General features: G+C 42.8%; 1 protein-coding gene across 2 annotated transcripts in view; it reads right to left on the bottom strand.

Moving 5' to 3' along the window:
* Nucleotides 1-17042, bottom strand: part of LOC120932468 (protocadherin alpha-C2-like) — a 385799-nt gene that overhangs the window by 338639 nt on the left and 30118 nt on the right. The gene's annotated exons all lie outside the window — the stretch shown is intronic.

Below are 17042 nucleotides of genomic sequence, written 5' to 3'. Positions count from 1 at the left end.
GGTGAACAGCGGCTCCTTTAGTGTCCAGCATTAAGTCCAACAGCTGAAACAATCAGACCCTTGACTTGTTATAATTTCACAGTGCTCCAAAAGAGCAGTTGGTAAAAGCAAAGGTAAACCCACCCAGTAACTACGGAGGGTCAGGCAGAGCTCTTATAGCTCTGCACAGCCCACCATACTGCAGCCGATAACTGTGTGTGTGTATATATGTATATATATATATATATATATATATATATATATATATATATATATATATATATATATATATATATAGATCTGGATGATATTTGTGTTCACTGCAAAAGTGCCTGTAAAAATAGTGGTGGTCATAGTAATTTATGCCTTCATCAACCCAACTGAAGCCCGCCGAACTACAGGTTGCAAGAAAGAAAATCGCTCAATTCCTGACTGTGTTGCTGGGGAAATCCCTTACCGCAGAGCCATTGTGTGTGGGGGGAGCTGTCCCCACTGGGAGAACACAGTGATTACTGCTGGAGGCTAATAGCCGTTTGCAATAATCACGTTTAAAATCCGACAGGCTGGTTATACCCAAATTGATTGATCAATCAACATGTGTACATTCAACCTGCCCATACATGGTCCGAACCTTAGCTGGCCCCTGATGAACCAGCCAAGATTTTCGTCTATGGCCATCTTTAATGTCATCTCAATGTTACACTAACCGTTTAGGCAAACTGTTTTTTTTTTGGCTGTGCACATTGCAAGGTAGCACCTAAAAGGAACAAAGCTCTTCTAAAGTAAAACACATATGTTTACTTTGAGGTTTACTATTCTGCTACTTTTCACACTATTCTGATATCATTTTCATTAGCAGACTATGCTGATTATATTTTAAGGCAAATTACAGTAACATTGCAAAACTGGCAAAATTACATAAACATTTAGTTTTGTCTATTTTTTTTTTATTTATTCTTAATAGATACTAAGGAAATAAAATATATGTATCCAAATGTGTTACCAAATGAACCCTACACTGTCCTAGAAAAAAGTGATCTATCATATTTTAGGGTAGAATACAAAATCTAAAAGATATAATTTGTGATACTGAAACGTCACCACAATAGGGGCCTTACACTTCTGAGCAACACTAAATGCAATTCATTGGCAAAAAATTGACATGGCAATTTTTAGCCAGTCAAAAATTATTAGATATTTACTTATAGTGTATCTAAACCCCCAGAACATTTTTATATATTGCAGCTTTTCAAGTCCTTAGATGTGGTGGCTGCAATAATATATATATATATATATATTTTTTTTTCACCTTGTAATCCTGTGAAAAAACATAGGGCCAGATCCAGAGAGAGAGAGTACGCCGGCGTATCTACTGATACGCCAGTGTACTTTCAAATTACCCGCGTCGTATCTTTAGTTTGAAACCTCAAACCAAGATACGACGGCATCTGGGTTCGATCCGACAGGCGTACGGCTTCGTACGCCTTCGGATCGTAGATGCAATACTTCGGCGTCCGCTGGGTGGAGTTTGCGTAATTTTCCGCTTCGGGTATGCAAATTTGCTTTTTCTGACGATCCACGAACGTACGCGCTGCCGTCGCATTCTCTTAAGTCGTCTCTAGTCGGCTTTTTCGCTGTATAGTTAAAGCTGGTATTTTGCAGCGTATAGATAGACTTGCCATGTTAAGTATGGCCATCGTTCCCGCGTTGAAATTTGAATTTTTTTATTTATTTCTTTGCATAAGTCGTCCGTGAATAGGGATGGACGTAATTCACGTCTAAGTTAAAAAAATGACGCCGTTGCGACGTCATTTCGCGCAATTCACGGCGGGAAATTTCGAAACGGAGCATGCGCAGTTCAATCGGCCCGCGCCGAATGAACTGCGCATGCTCCGTTTCGAAATTTCCCGTAAATGAAACACGCCCCCTAATCGCCGATTTGAATTCCGCCGCCAGAAATACACTACACCGCCGTAACTTACGGCGCAAAATCTTTGAGGATTTGAAAGAACGCCAGGTAAGGTACGGTGGCGTAGCGTATCTCTGATACGCTGCGCGGGTGCAGATCTATGTGGATCTGCCCCATAGTCCCTGTCCTAAAGTGGCAATGTCATGTACTGCACTGTACATATGGATAGATCCACAGTTGCCACTCTAAGTCAGGAATATGTTTTCTTCTTTTTATCCTTATTACACATACAGTAGTGTGCCAAGTTTGTTGAGAATATACCCAACTACCCACAATGTTTGAGCTTGTAATTATCTATCAGTTTGCAATTGTCATACATAATTTCCTCTTTGGATTACACCAGGGAGGTGACATTTTTGGTTACTGCTGTCATAACTAGTTATTCATGGTATTGAACCACCACCAAAAGTCTATATTCTTTAATCCAATTTCTCCTGAGATTTAACAAAATAAAATCCTGAGAGATTCTTAAAATAATAAGACAACAAAGCATTGTATCTTGAATGAATATATATTGCTATTGGATTAGTAACTAAGAAGTAGATTTACTTAAATTGGAGAGTGCAAAATATGGTGCAGCTGTGCATGGTAGCCAATCAGTTTCTAACTTCAAGCTTGTTCAATTAAGCTTTGACAAAAAAAAATGGAAGCTGGTTGGTCTCTATGCAGAGCTGCATCAGATGTTCCACTCTCCAGTTTTAATAAATCAACTCCTAAGTGTCCAGGCTGAATTTTATTTGGATTTTTTTTGTCAAGGCAGGAAAAAGTGGCATGAAAGCAAGGACATTGTCATTTATATTGTTTGTGAAATTATTCAGTGTAAGATTTGAGCTAAGTGGACATAAACTAACGTCAATTGCTTTTGTATGACACTGGAAATAAATCACTTGTTAATAGTCAAAAGAAACAAAAGAAAACACTTTCCATTCTATGGATGTTGAGATATATGACGATATGGTGATCCCATCAACAATCAACAGTGCTGTCACTAATAGAATATGTAATGAAGGAAATCTGCCCAATATCTAGGTCAGATGCTAATGCTGTTTATACATGAGAAGGGGGTATTGTAATTCACATCACTAATGTAATTTTTTAATCTGACAGTGGTGGTGTCCAATCATCTCTTCCTAATATTACAACCTCATTCTGAGATTGTATTTCTCGATTCAACTTCTCATAACAATAAAGGAAAAATCTCCTTTGAATGCTGGATGTATTTTGACACGCGCAGAATCAATGCTATAGCTATCTCTTCCATTTAAATTTAAATCTTTATCATGAACACTCATGATGGCAACAAGTTGTTCCTTGTGGAGAGTCTACACAGCAAGTGAAGTTAATGCCATCTCAGAGGAGATTGTCATTGACATCTACAACAGTCACCAACAGGGAAGGGAAACAGAGAGAATATTTGAGAAGGCACACGACTTAAAGGGTGAGAAGCACACGATACACTTAAATAAAATAGTCTGGGTGAGCTGAGGGGTCTCTTTCCCCTCGCCCCCCCCTTTCTTATTTTTTTTGGAGAGGTATATAGGCACATAGGCAATGGGGTAAGAGCTTTACTCTTGTTCCCTCATAACAATAGACAGTGGAGGGTACAGGCACTAAAGGACCAGAAATGGAAATTGGGCACTTAGCACAAAAGGGGAAAGGGAAGGGGAGGGAAGGGAAGGGTTGATGGGGGAGGAAAGGGTAAAGGTGGAGGTGAGAGTAAAAAATCAGAAGGACGCAGGATTGACCCATATTATTGTTTCATGTGAAGTTGTTTTTGTTATTTATGTATATGAAATGGTGAACCTATTTTAAATGTGAAAATCTTGTTTGTATGCTTACTGGCAATGAATTGTAAAATATATCTGTGTTTTAAAAAATTGAATAAAAACAAATTGAAATACAACAGTCACCAGAGCCTTACAAAGTCCAACCAATTGGATATCTACTTTATCAACAGCATCGATTTGTATTTCATACATTCATGCCTGTTCAAATTTCAGTTCTAATTGTATTTCTGGGCATTCATGCAAAATTCAGTTATAATGATCTGATCTGATTCATGTGTTTTGGAAACCTAGTGCAAAATAATCACTAGCACTGAGCTCACAATTTGTAACACCATCTGTCTCAAACAATTGCTCCCTCTTAATGGAAATAGCAGGTCACTGTCTATTGCCTCATTAACAAACAGAATTCCATTCTGCAGATTCAACTAGTAATATTTCTCATCAAAACAAACAAATATTAAAGTTGCATCTTAATGTGCAAGCAACTAAATTGTAAGTTTAAATTAAAACACTTTTTTCTTTTGAAAAGTCAATTTTAAGAATACATTATAACATAAATAAAAAACGTAACTTTATTATTGCAAAACATTGTTTAAGGCTAAAAGATTAAAAAATATATGTTGTTTATGTTTGATGAATTGTGATATAATAACAAAGGCCAAAAGATTCACAAAAAGAATTGTTAGTGTCACTAAAATATTTATGTATACTTAATTCTATATATTGTTTTTCATTTCCTTTCTAAATGTAGTTTGTCAAGTAAACATTTTCAATTTATGATTTTTAGTCATGTTAGGAATGTTTATTTTATATTATGCAATATAAAACAGTTTTATTTGATATATCTTTGTCCATCTCTAGCTGACGTGCTACCATTTTACTGTCTGCATCCAAATGTTAGCAGAATAATTACCAGCGTATGTTTTTTATTTGATTCTGTGAAAAAAAGTGCAGTAACAATGTATTTTTATTAGATACAAAAAGTAAAGTAATGCTATGTATGAGTTCTGGCAATAAAAAATCTATATACATGTAGTGTAAACTGTATCTCCTGTTGGTAAGATGTTTCTGATTCAAGCCTTCACAATTCTGTTTCAATCATTGTTTTACAGCGGATAGTATCGACTAGTATGTCTGCACAGGGGCTAAAACATCTGATAAAAGTAAAAACGGGGAAGATGCATAATTATAAAAATTGAAATTAAGCTTTCAGGGCCTAAATAAATACATGACATACAGGCCCTTACATGGGCCTATAAATGGGGGCCATGGTATAGGCCATTGTTTAGGTCTATAAGTCTTGAAAGAAGATAATATGGAAATAAGGGGAGTGTGGTATAACTATAAATACATAGCTATAAATAAAGGGGGCTATAGACTCTCCTAGGGAAGGAAAATACATGGGAGGGGAACAGAGATGCAGAGGCAGGATAGGGGAGGGAAATCAGAAGAGGAGTTGGTTACATGAGGGATATGTAGATGTGCATCCCCCCTCAAGCTTGGGTTCAGGGGCTAGAGAGTAGGCTAGAATTAATGAAGGCTTGAAGGGTTAAATGATGGAAGTGCATAAGTAAATAACAGTTATCATATTTTGAGAATTTGGACTGCAAATAAATAAGGATACTTATTATAAATAATATAAATAAGGATACTAGATCATTTCTCATTAGCTAACATTGTGTTCATGCACAGTTTGATTTCCTGGAAGCAGACTATAGGCTTCTTCAAAGTTTTGTCTATGATGTGATTAGTAGCAAGGAGTAGTTACATAGTTACTTAGTTAGTTGAAAAAAAGACACAAGTCCATCTAGTTCAACCAATAAAAGGGAAAACAATATCCTAAAAGACAAAAACAAATCATACAATCCTATATGCACAATGCTATACCCACAGTATGTTTAGAGTAAGGGAAAAAAAAACAGCAAATCATGAACCAATTTGCTCCAGCAGGGAAAATAAATAATTTCTGATCCCCAGAAAGGCAATCTCATATTCCCTGGATCAACTTTACTTTTAAATGCTAGTATCAAGTTATATTATTTACATTTAGGAAAAAATCCAGAATTTTAAAGTAATCTGCTGAGCTGACTAAAACCAGCTCTTGAGGGAGTTCATTCTACATTTTCACAGCTCTTACTGTGAAGAAACCTTTCCATAGTTGGAGATTAAATCTCTTTTCCTCCAGACATAAAGAGTGCCCCTTGTCCTCTGTAATGACCACATTAACTATACGGACCATGTATGTATGTATATATGTATGTATGTATGTATTTTAATCATACCCTCCCTTAATCTCCTCCTCTCAAGGAGAAGGTATGTGGCTAATTCCTTGTTGGTATGAATAAAAATCCCAGAATCACATTGTATAGAAGGGCCATCCTTACATCTTTAAGGAAAATAATATGGAACAGAGTTTGAAGGAGGGCAAATGTTCTGGACCAGATCGCAGTCAGCTTTAGGCAGGACTACCCACTTTGTATTACATTCATGTGTTGGCCACATCCTCTAAAGCAACAATCGTTGTAATTCATGATAGCATGAGATTTGTGAGCTGGTAACCAATGCCACTGAAAGCAAATATTTGTATTAAAGGAGCACTATTTTAGATCCAATTTTTTTCTCAGTCCTCCATTTCCAAAGACTCCAAAAGATCATATGCAAAATTCTGGATGTATGAGATAGATTAATGGGGTCCCCACATATTTAGGTTGGAGCATAGAAGATACATTTGGGAGAACCTGTTAAGTGAAGAAAAATATGTTCAAAGATTGATTTTGTGTATAGAAGTTCTTTCTGAGGGATGAGATTCAATGTCAAAATTGGAGGTAGCAGTAATATTCTTTATTGGGTGCTTTGTGGAGTCTTACAAGGTCACCCAGGATAGAAAGGAGTGTAATGTTAAGAAATGGTGTACATGAGTAATCTACAGTATCAAGTGTACCTGTCCATGCCTGGGGAAAATCAGGGATTAAAAAGAATTGCAAGTAAAAATTGAAAAGGGGGCAATAACTTGTCTGAGTATTGAATGGAATCCCATTGATTTAGGTTATGTAACATAAGGGATCTTAAGGAAGGTGGAAAAGCTTTGAGTGGAAGCCAGAGAAAGGCTCCCAAAGGGAAACATCTGAGTTAGCATGCAATAAAGAGAGTTTTGAAACGTGGGTGATTTTATATTAGTTTTCTATATTGGGGAACCCCCAGAGCTCCCTGCAGTCTATGCACAAAAAGAGTAGAGCAAGGTACATGAGGTCATCTCTTCACCCAGATAAAAGAGTGGCTCCATATCTATTGTAAACATAAGTAAAAGGATGGGATATGTATGGGTAGGGTGTAAAAATAGTATAGGGCTTTGGGAAGGATAGTCATCTTTTTTTTCATACTCTTTATTGCATATGAAAAACATACATAGTAACACAAATTACATTTACAAATTTCTACATTAATCATTCTACTCTATCTCTCACTAGTGCCTTCCATACCACACCATTTACTCCAAAGTTTCTGATATTTCTGAAGGTTTCCATCACTTTCATACATAACGTTGTCATATGCTATGATATGGTTAACTGCATTCATCCATTCTCTGATAGAAGGAGTTATAACTTGCATCCATCTCTTAGCAATTTGCTTTCGAGCCTGAAAAAGTGTTTTTTGCAGAAAGATCTTTACATGTCCTGACCATTCTTCATCATTCAACACCCCAACAAACATACTTAAGGAGTACAAGGCACTGGTCTTTTAATCATTTCAGATCATTTTTTTATTACTTGACTCCAATATCCCATTATCTCCCTACACGACCAAATAAAATGGCAGAAATCTGCTTCACCTTGATGACATCGCAAACATTCTGATGTTGATCTTCTACCCATTTGATATAGTATATTAGGGCTAAGATATATCAGGTGCATTATATACAACAAAAACAAAATAATTGAGCGCACTCCCAATGTGTACCTATATGTAATATACTGGGGAAGGGAGGGGGGGGTAAACAGGGGGAAGAATGAACGGTGAAGTGACCAAAATCCAGGTAAACAGTTAATGGAATTGCATTAGTCCATGTCAAATGTCCATAACATAGTGATAGTAAAGCTTTGCTAGATGGCAGCCAGCTGACAGATGAAGCAATCTGTAGAAAAGCAAGAGAGACACAAAGCAGCACCTTCTAAGCGTAGCATTTGAGAAGTTTATTTTAAAATAAATAAGGTATATAAAAAACCTACTCACAAAATGAGCGTAAGATAAGGCATGGAATCGATTAAAATGTCATCCGCGAGAGTCCCGGTGAAAGCGGTCATCATTCATGCAGACATGTAGTAATCTGTAGTAATCTCCTTGCCACGGACGGCAGCGGCGGCGGGGGCCGAACACCCTCGAAACCAACGAGAAGGGACCAGGTTTCCACAGTGTGCTGCGTGTCTGATGTCACTTCCGGGCGCAGGAGGATGCACGCGTTCAAGACATTCGTGTCTCTTCATCAGGCATTGTATTGGCCATTTTGGTGAAGGGCAATTTAGCCACTAATCGGCCCGCCCATTACACTCCCATTGGCAGGACCATTAAAATGGAAAACGAATGACAATTACATAAATTGACAACCCGAATTAGCTAAATCTCACAAGCGGCCTCATAACTATTGATGGAAAAACACATATTTACATAAACCCATAGTGAGGAGTGAAAGATTATTTGGGCTAACAAAAGAGGAAAACACTCAACAGCTCCATACGGGGCGCACATGTATGGATGTCATTATTACACATCTGCAACACAAACCTCATACAGAATAATGACATAATATGGATAGTACAACACGTACTTCTAACTAACTGAGGTTATACACGAGATGGGACAAAATACTCATGTTATTACCACCCAGTTAACACCATATATAAAGGGAGATAAAGTAAAAAAGAAAAAGGTAAGTCCATGATGTTGACGTCATCAGGACCTACCAATGATATACAATACAATAATTATGTTAGTCTAAAAAAGTGACATATTAATCAATAATCGAATATGCACTTATATATAAAAATCTATATAAAATGTCTGTTTTTATGGGTTAAAAAATGCCTGAATATAGTATAATAAAATGTTATAATAAAATGTTAATTTCAATGCCCTCATCCAGTAATTCTCCCTCTCGCATAACCGCTTGTAGCGTTCTGCTGAGGGGAGATGTCTGGAGATAGCCTCTAAGACAGGGGTGGGCAATTATTTTTTCGATGGGGCCACATGAGAAACTAAAAATATTTTGGAGGGCCGGGCCAAAAGGCTAAACTCAATACTGCATAAAATCAATTGTATTTCTTTATAAAAAGCAGTAAATATCATTGTTGGAAAACTGGGGGACAGAGGCTGGGGACATGGCACAGGAGGGGGACAGAGGCTGGGGACATGGCACAGGAGGGGGACAGAGGCTGGGAACATGACACAGGAGGGGGACAGAGGCTGGGGACATGACACAGGAGGGGGACAGAGGCTGGGGACATGACACAGGAGGGGGACAGAGGCTGGGGACATGGCACAGGAGGGGGACAGAGGCTGGGGACATGGCACAGGAGGGGGACAGAGGCTGGGGACATGGCACAGGAGGGGGACAGAGGCTGGGGACATGGCACAGGAGGGGGACAGACGCTGGGGACATGACACAGGAGGGGGACAGACGCTGGGGACATGACACAGGAGGGGGACAGACGCTGGGGACATGACACAGGAGGGGGACAGACACTGGGGACATGACACAGGAGGGGGACAGATGCTGGGGACATGACACAGGAGGGGGACAGACGCTGGGGACATGACACAGGAGGGGGACAGACGCTGGGGACATGACACAGGAGGGGGACAGAGGCTGGGGACAGGCAGCCACTGTTTAATCAATAACAATTGATTAAACAGTGGCTGCATGTGATGGCACAGTGGCTGCGTGTGATGGCACAGTGGTTGCGTTTGATGGGCACAGTGGCGACAATTGATGGCACAGTGGCTGCGTGTGATGGGCACAGTGGCAACAATTGATGGCACAGTGACTGCGTGTGTTGGCACAGTGGCTGCATGTGATGGCACAGTGGCTGCGTTTGATGGGCACAGTGGCTGCGTGTGATTGGCACAGTGGCTGTGTTTGATGGGCAGAGTGGCTGCGTGTTATTGGCACAGTGGCTGCGTGTGATTGGCACAGTGGCTGTGTTTGATGGGCACAGTGGCTGCATGTGATTGGCACAGTGGCTGCATGTGATTGGCACAGTGGCTGCGTGTGATTGGCACAGTGGCTGCGTGTGATTGGCACAGTGGCTGTGTTTGGGAACAGTGGCTGCGTGTGATTGGCACAGTGGCTGCGTTTGATGGGAACAGTGGCTGCGTGTGATTGGCACAGTGGCTGCGTGTGATGGGCACAGTGGCTGCGTGTGATGGGCACAGTGGCTGCGTTTGATGGGCACAGTGGCTGCGTGTGATTGGCACAGTGGCTGCGTTTGATGGGCAGAGTGGCTGCGTGTTATTGACACAGTGGCTGCGTTTGATGGGCACAGTGGCGACAATTGATGGCACAGTGGCTGCGTGTGATGGGCACAGTGGCAACAATTGATGGCACAGTGACTGCGTGTGTTGGCACAGTGGCTGCATGTGATGGCACAGTGGCTGCGTTTGATGGGCACAGTGGCTGCGTTTGATGGGCACAGTGGCTGCGTGTGATTGGCACAGTGGCTGCGTTTGATGGGCAGAGTGGCTGTGTGTTATTGGCACAGTGGCTGCGTGTGATTGGCACAGTGGCTGCGTTTGATGGGCACAGTGGCTGCATGTGATTGGCACAGTGGCTGTGTGTGATTGGCACAGTGGCTGCGTGTGATTGGCACAGTGGCTGCATGTGAGTGGCACAGTGGCTGCATGTGATTGGCACAGTGGCTGTGTTTGGGAACAGTGGCAACAATTGATTGCACAGTGGCTGCGTGTGATTGGCACAGTGGCTGCGTTTGATGGGAACAGTGGCTGCGTGTGATTGGCACAGTGGCTGCGTGTGATTGGCACAGTGGCTGCGTGTGATGGGCACAGTGGCTGCGTGTGATGGGCACAGTGGCTGCGTTTGATTGGCACAGTGGCTGGGGACATGGCACAGGGGGGGGACAGAGGCTGGGGACATGGCACAGGAGGGGGACAGAGGCTGGGGACATGACACAGGAGGGGGACAGAGGCTGGGGACATGACACAGGAGGGGGACAGAGGCTGGGGACATGACACAGGAGGGGGACAGAGGCTGGGGACATGACACAGGAGGGGGACAGACGCTGGGGACATGACACAGGAGGGGGACAGACGCTGGGGACATGACACAGGAGGGGGACAGACGCTGGGGACATGACACAGGAGGGGGACAGACACTGGGGACATGACACAGGAGGGGGACAGATGCTGGGGACATGACACAGGAGGGGGACAGACGCTGGGGACATGACACAGGAGGGGGACAGACGCTGGGGACATGACACAGGAGGGGGACAGAGGCTGGGGACAGGCAGCCACTGTTTAATCAATAACAATTGATTAAACAGTGGCTGCATGTGATGGCACAGTGGCTGCGTGTGATGGCACAGTGGTTGCGTTTGATGGGCACAGTGGCGACAATTGATGGCACAGTGGCTGCGTGTGATGGGCACAGTGGCAACAATTGATGGCACAGTGACTGCGTGTGTTGGCACAGTGGCTGCATGTGATGGCACAGTGGCTGCGTTTGATGGGCGCAGTGGCTGCGTGTGATTGGCACAGTGGCTGTGTTTGATGGGCAGAGTGGCTGCGTGTTATTGGCACAGTGGCTGCGTGTGATTGGCACAGTGGCTGTGTTTGATGGGCACAGTGGCTGCCTGTGATTGGCACAGTGGCTGCATGTGATTGGCACAGTGGCTGCGTGTGATTGGCACAGTGGCTGCGTGTGATTGGCACAGTGGCTGTGTTTGGGAACAGTGGCTGCGTGTGATTGGCACAGTGGCTGCGTTTGATGGGAACAGTGGCTGCGTGTGATTGGCACAGTGGCTGCGTGTGATGGGCACAGTGGCTGCGTGTGATGGGCACAGTGGCTGCGTTTGATGGGCACAGTGGCTGCGTGTGATTGGCACAGTGGCTGCGTTTGATGGGCAGAGTGGCTGCGTGTTATTGACACAGTGGCTGCGTTTGATGGGCACAGTGGCGACAATTGATGGCACAGTGGCTGCGTGTGATGGGCACAGTGGCAACAATTGATGGCACAGTGACTGCATGTGTTGGCACAGTGGCTGCATGTGATGGCACAGTGGCTGCGTTTGATGGGCACAGTGGCTGCGTTTGATGGGCACAGTGGCTGCGTGTGATTGGCACAGTGGCTGCGTTTGATGGGCAGAGTGGTTGTGTGTTATTGGCACAGTGGCTGCGTGTGATTGGCACAGTGGCTGCGTTTGATGGGCACAGTGGCTGCATGTGATTGGCACAGTGGCTGTGTGTGATTGGCACAGTGGCTGCGTGTGATTGGCACAGTGGCTGCATGTGAGTGGCACAGTGGCTGCATGTGATTGGCACAGTGGCTGTGTTTGGGAACAGTGGCAACAATTGATTGCACAGTGGCTGCGTGTGATTGGCACAGTGGCTGCGTTTGATGGGAACAGTGGCTGCGTGTGATTGGCACAGTGGCTGCGTGTGATTGGCACAGTGGCTGCGTGTGATGGGCACAGTGGCTGCGTGTGATGGGCACAGTGGCTGCGTTTGATTGGCACAGTGGCTGCGTTTGATGGGCAGAGTGGCTGCGTGTTATTGGCACAGTGGCTGCGTGTGATGGGCAGAGTGGCTGCGTGTTATTGGCACAGTGGCTGCGTTTGATGGGCACAGTGGCTGCGTTTGATGGGCACAGTGGCTGCATGTGATTGGCACAGTGGCTGCGTGTGATTGGCACAGTGGCTGCGTGTGATTGGCACAGTGGCTGCATGTGAGTGGCACAGTGGCTGCATGTGATTGGCACAGTGGCTGTGTTTGGGAACAGTGGCAACAATTGATTGCACAGTGGCTGCGTGTGATTGGCACAGTGGCTGCGTTTGATGGGAACAGTGGATGCGTGTGATTGGCACAGTGGCTGCGTGTTATTGGCACAGTGGCTGCATGTGATGGGCACAGTGGCTGCGTTTGATGGGCACAGTGGCTGCGTGTGATTGGCACAGTGGCTGCGTTTGATGGGCAGAGTGGCTGCGTGTTATTGGCACAGTGGCTGCGTGTGATTGGCACAGTGGCTGCATTTGATGGGCACAGTGGCTGCGTTTGATGGGCACAGTGGCTGCATGTGATTGGCACAGTGGCTGCGTGTGATTGGCACAGTGGCTACGTGTGATTGGCACAGTGGCTGCGTGTGATTGCCACAGTGGCGACAATTTATGGTGGCGAAGTGGCTGCGTGTGTTGGCACAAGTGGCTGCGTGTGTTGGCACAAGTGGCTGCGTGTGTTGGCACAAGTGGCTGCGTGTGTCGGCACAAGTGGCTGCTTGTGTTGGCACAAGTGGCTGCATGTGTTGGCACAAGTGGCTGCGTGTGATGGGCACAGTGACCCCTCCCGGCCCTGCCTACTGTTATCACCGCGGCGGGGAACATAACAGACAGCGTTCGTTTGAACAGCTTTTTTCCCCGCTGCGCATAGACACTCCCCCTTGGACGGATCTGTCCAATCGCGAGCAAGGGGGAGTGTCTGTAATGCTGTCTGTAATGTTCCCCGCCACGGTGATTAACGTGGCAGCGGCGGCGGGGGTGGGCCGGATTAAAAGGTCCGCCGGGCCATATACGGCCCGCGGGCCGTAGTTTGCCCAGGTCTGCTCTAAGACCCATACACGGAGCCCATCAGAGGACTGCTCATGATGTTCTTTGAATTGGCGAGCTACACTATATTTCTCTAGTCCCTGTTCCACAGTGTTTCTATGTTCGCCGAACCTTTTTCAGGGAGCACGTATGTTGCGGCCTACATAACAGAGCCCACAGGGGCAGGTGAGGCAATACACAACATATTCAGATCCACATGTAAAAAATTTGGGTATGATGTATTGTTTGCCATTACATGTGAAATATTTTTGTCTATGGTTGACAAATTTGCAGGTAAGGCACCGTGGTTTCCTGCACTGGTACATACCCTCAATTTGAAAAAACGTAAGGGAGGTACTAGCTTGAGGCTTGGTATTTTTGGTTTTACTAGGTGCTATCAACGTTTTTATATTCCTAGCTCGTCTATAGCTAACCAAAGGGTGATCAGAAATAGTAGACTTTAACTACTTAACCCCCGGAACATATTGCTGCCCAAAGACCAGAGGACTTTTTGCGATTCGGGACTGCGCCGCTTTAACTGACAATTGCGCGGTCGTGCGACGTGGCTCCCAAACAAAATTGGCGTCCTTTTTTCCCCACAAATAGAGCTTTCTTTTGGTGGTATTTGATCACCTCTGCGGTTTTTATTTTTTGCGCTATAAACAAAAATAGAGCGACAATTTAAAAAAAAATTAATATTTTTTACTTTTTGCTGTAATAAATATCCCCCAAAAATATATAAAAAAACTTTTTTTTTCCTCAGTTTAGGCCGATACGTATTCTTCTACATATTTTTCGTAAAAAAAATCGCAATAAGCGTTTATTGATTGGTTTGCGCAAAAGTTATAGCGTTTACAAAATAGGGGGTATTTTTATGGCATTTTTATTAATATTTTTTTTACTAGTAATGGCGGCGATCAGCGATTTTTTTTTCGGTATTGCGACATTATGGCGGACACTTCGGACATTTTTGACACATTTTTGGGACCATTGGCATTTTTATAGCGATCAGTGCTATAAAAATGCATTAGATTACTATAAAAATGCCACTGGCAGTGAAGGGGTTAACACTAGGGGGCGGGGAAGGGGTTAAGTATGCCTGGGTGTGTTCTTACTGTGGGGGGGGGGGGTGGCCTCACTAGGGGAAACACTGATTTTCTGTTCATACATTGTATGAACAGAAAATCAGCATTTCCCCTGCTGACAGGAACGAGAGCTGTGTGTTTACACACACAGCTCCCGTTCCCCGCTCTGTACCGAGCGATCGCGTGTGCCCGGCGGCGATCGCGCCCGCCGGGCACACGCACGGGAGTCGGGGGCGAGCGGGGAGCGCGCGCGCGCGCCTCCGGCGGCGCGCACGCGCCCCCTAGTGGCGGCTATACGATAGGACGTATAGCTACGGGATCTCGCCCAGGAGAGCCGACCTGCCGCCGTATAATGACGGTGGCTGGTCGGCTAGTGGTTAAGTGTGGATCCTCCCTTAAAATAGGCCAATGTTTCCGTAGGATCTGCTCCATTCTACGGAATTATCTGTCATCAAAATCTGCCATTTGTTTCTTACTTTCAATGGTTCTCTACCTATTTTAACTTGTAATATAAATTAGTACAATATTGATCTCAGTCTCTTTGGCCCTGTGACTTCCTATAAGGGGGTATTTTGATATCTTAAGATTAGACATGTGCACTGCCAAAAAATTCGTTTTTTTAGTTTATGTTATTTTATTTATTATTCGGGAAATTCGTAAAAAAAAAATACTTTCCGTACTTGTTTCATTAGTTTTTTTTATTTTTATGGAAATTCGTAAATTTCGAAAAATTTCGAATTTTTCAGTTTTCGATTTTTGTAATTTTCGCATTTTTCAGTTTTCGAATTTTCGAATTTTTCAATCTTCGAAATTTCGAAATACGAAAATTCGGAAATATGAAAATATTCGGAAATATGAAAATATTCGGAAATACGAAATTTCAAAATTTCGAAAATTGAAAAATTCGAAATTTCGAAAATTGAAAAATTCGAAAATTGAAAAATTCGAACATTTTCAATTTCGAATTTTTGAAATTCGGAAATACGAAAATTCGGAAATTTAAAAATTCCGAAATACGAAAATTCGGAAATTGAAAAATTCGAAATTTGAAAAAAAAATTCAATTTTCCATTTTAGAAATTCGGAAATACGAAAATTCTAAAAATTCTAAAATTGAAAAATTCCAAATTTCGAAATTTCTGAAAAATTCCAAATTGGAAAAGTGAAAAATTCTAAAATTCGAAAATAGAAAAATTCGAAATTTGAAAAATTCTAAAATTCGAATTTTTCCATTTTCGAATTTTTCAACTTTCGAAATTTCGATTTTCGAATTTTCGAAATTTCGATTTTCGAATTTTCGAAATTTCGAATTTTCGAAATTTCGATTTTCGAATTTTCGAAATTTCAATTTTCGAATTTTCGAAATTTCAATTTTCGAATTTTCAAATTTCGAATTTTCAAATTTCGAATTTTTAAATTTCCGAATTCGAAAATTGAAAAAATCGAAGTTCGAAAATTGAAAAAATTTCCAATTTTCGATTTTTTTAATTTTCGAATTTCGAATTTTTCTTTTTTCAAATTTCGAATTTTTCAATTTTCGAATTTTTCAATTTTCGAATTTTTCAATTTTCGAATTTTTCCATTTCGAATTTTCGAAATTCGTAAATACGAAAATTCGGAAATACCAAAATTCGAAATTCGGAAATTGAAAAATTCGATATTTGAAACATTTTATAATTTTCGAAATTTCGAATTTTCGAAATTCGGAAATACGAAAATTCGGAAATTTGAAAAATTCGAAATTTGAAAAATTCGAAATTTGAAAAATTCCAAATCTGAAAAATTCGAAATTTGAAAAATTCAAAATTTGAAAAATTCAAAATCTGAAAAATTCGAAATTGGAAAAGTGAAAAAATTCAAACTTTGAAAAATTCGAAAATTCGTAACTTGAAAAATTCGAAACTTGAAATACGTGTGATTGGCACAGTGGCTGTGTTTGGGAACAGTGGCAACAATTGATTGCACAGTGGCTGCGTGTGATTGGCACAGTGGCTGCGTTTGATGGGAACAGTGGATGCGTGTGATTGGCACAGTGGCTGCGTGTTATTGGCACAGTGGCTGCATGTGATGGGCACAGTGGCTGCGTTTGATGGGCACAGTGGCTGCGTGTGATTGGCACAGTGGCTGCGTTTGATGGGCAGAGTGGCTGCGTGTTATTGGCACAGTGGCTGCGTGTGATTGGCACAGTGGCTGCATTTGATGGGCACAGTGGCTGCGTTTGATGGGCACAGTGGCTGCGTGTGATTGGCACAGTGGCTACGTGTGATTGGCACAGTGGCTGCGTGTGATTGCCACAGTGGCGACAATTTATGGTGGCGAAGTGGCTGCGTGTGTTGGCACAAGTGGCTGCGTGTGTTGGCACAAGTGGCTGCGTGTGTTGGCACAAGTGGCTGCGTGTGTCGGCACAAGTGGCTGCT

This window comes from Rana temporaria, chromosome 3, assembly GCF_905171775.1.
Source record: "Rana temporaria chromosome 3, aRanTem1.1, whole genome shotgun sequence".
Lineage (NCBI taxonomy): Eukaryota > Metazoa > Chordata > Amphibia > Anura > Ranidae > Rana > Rana temporaria.
The sequence above is the reverse complement of the archived record's forward strand: the minus strand, read 5'-3'. Positions and strand labels throughout refer to the sequence as shown.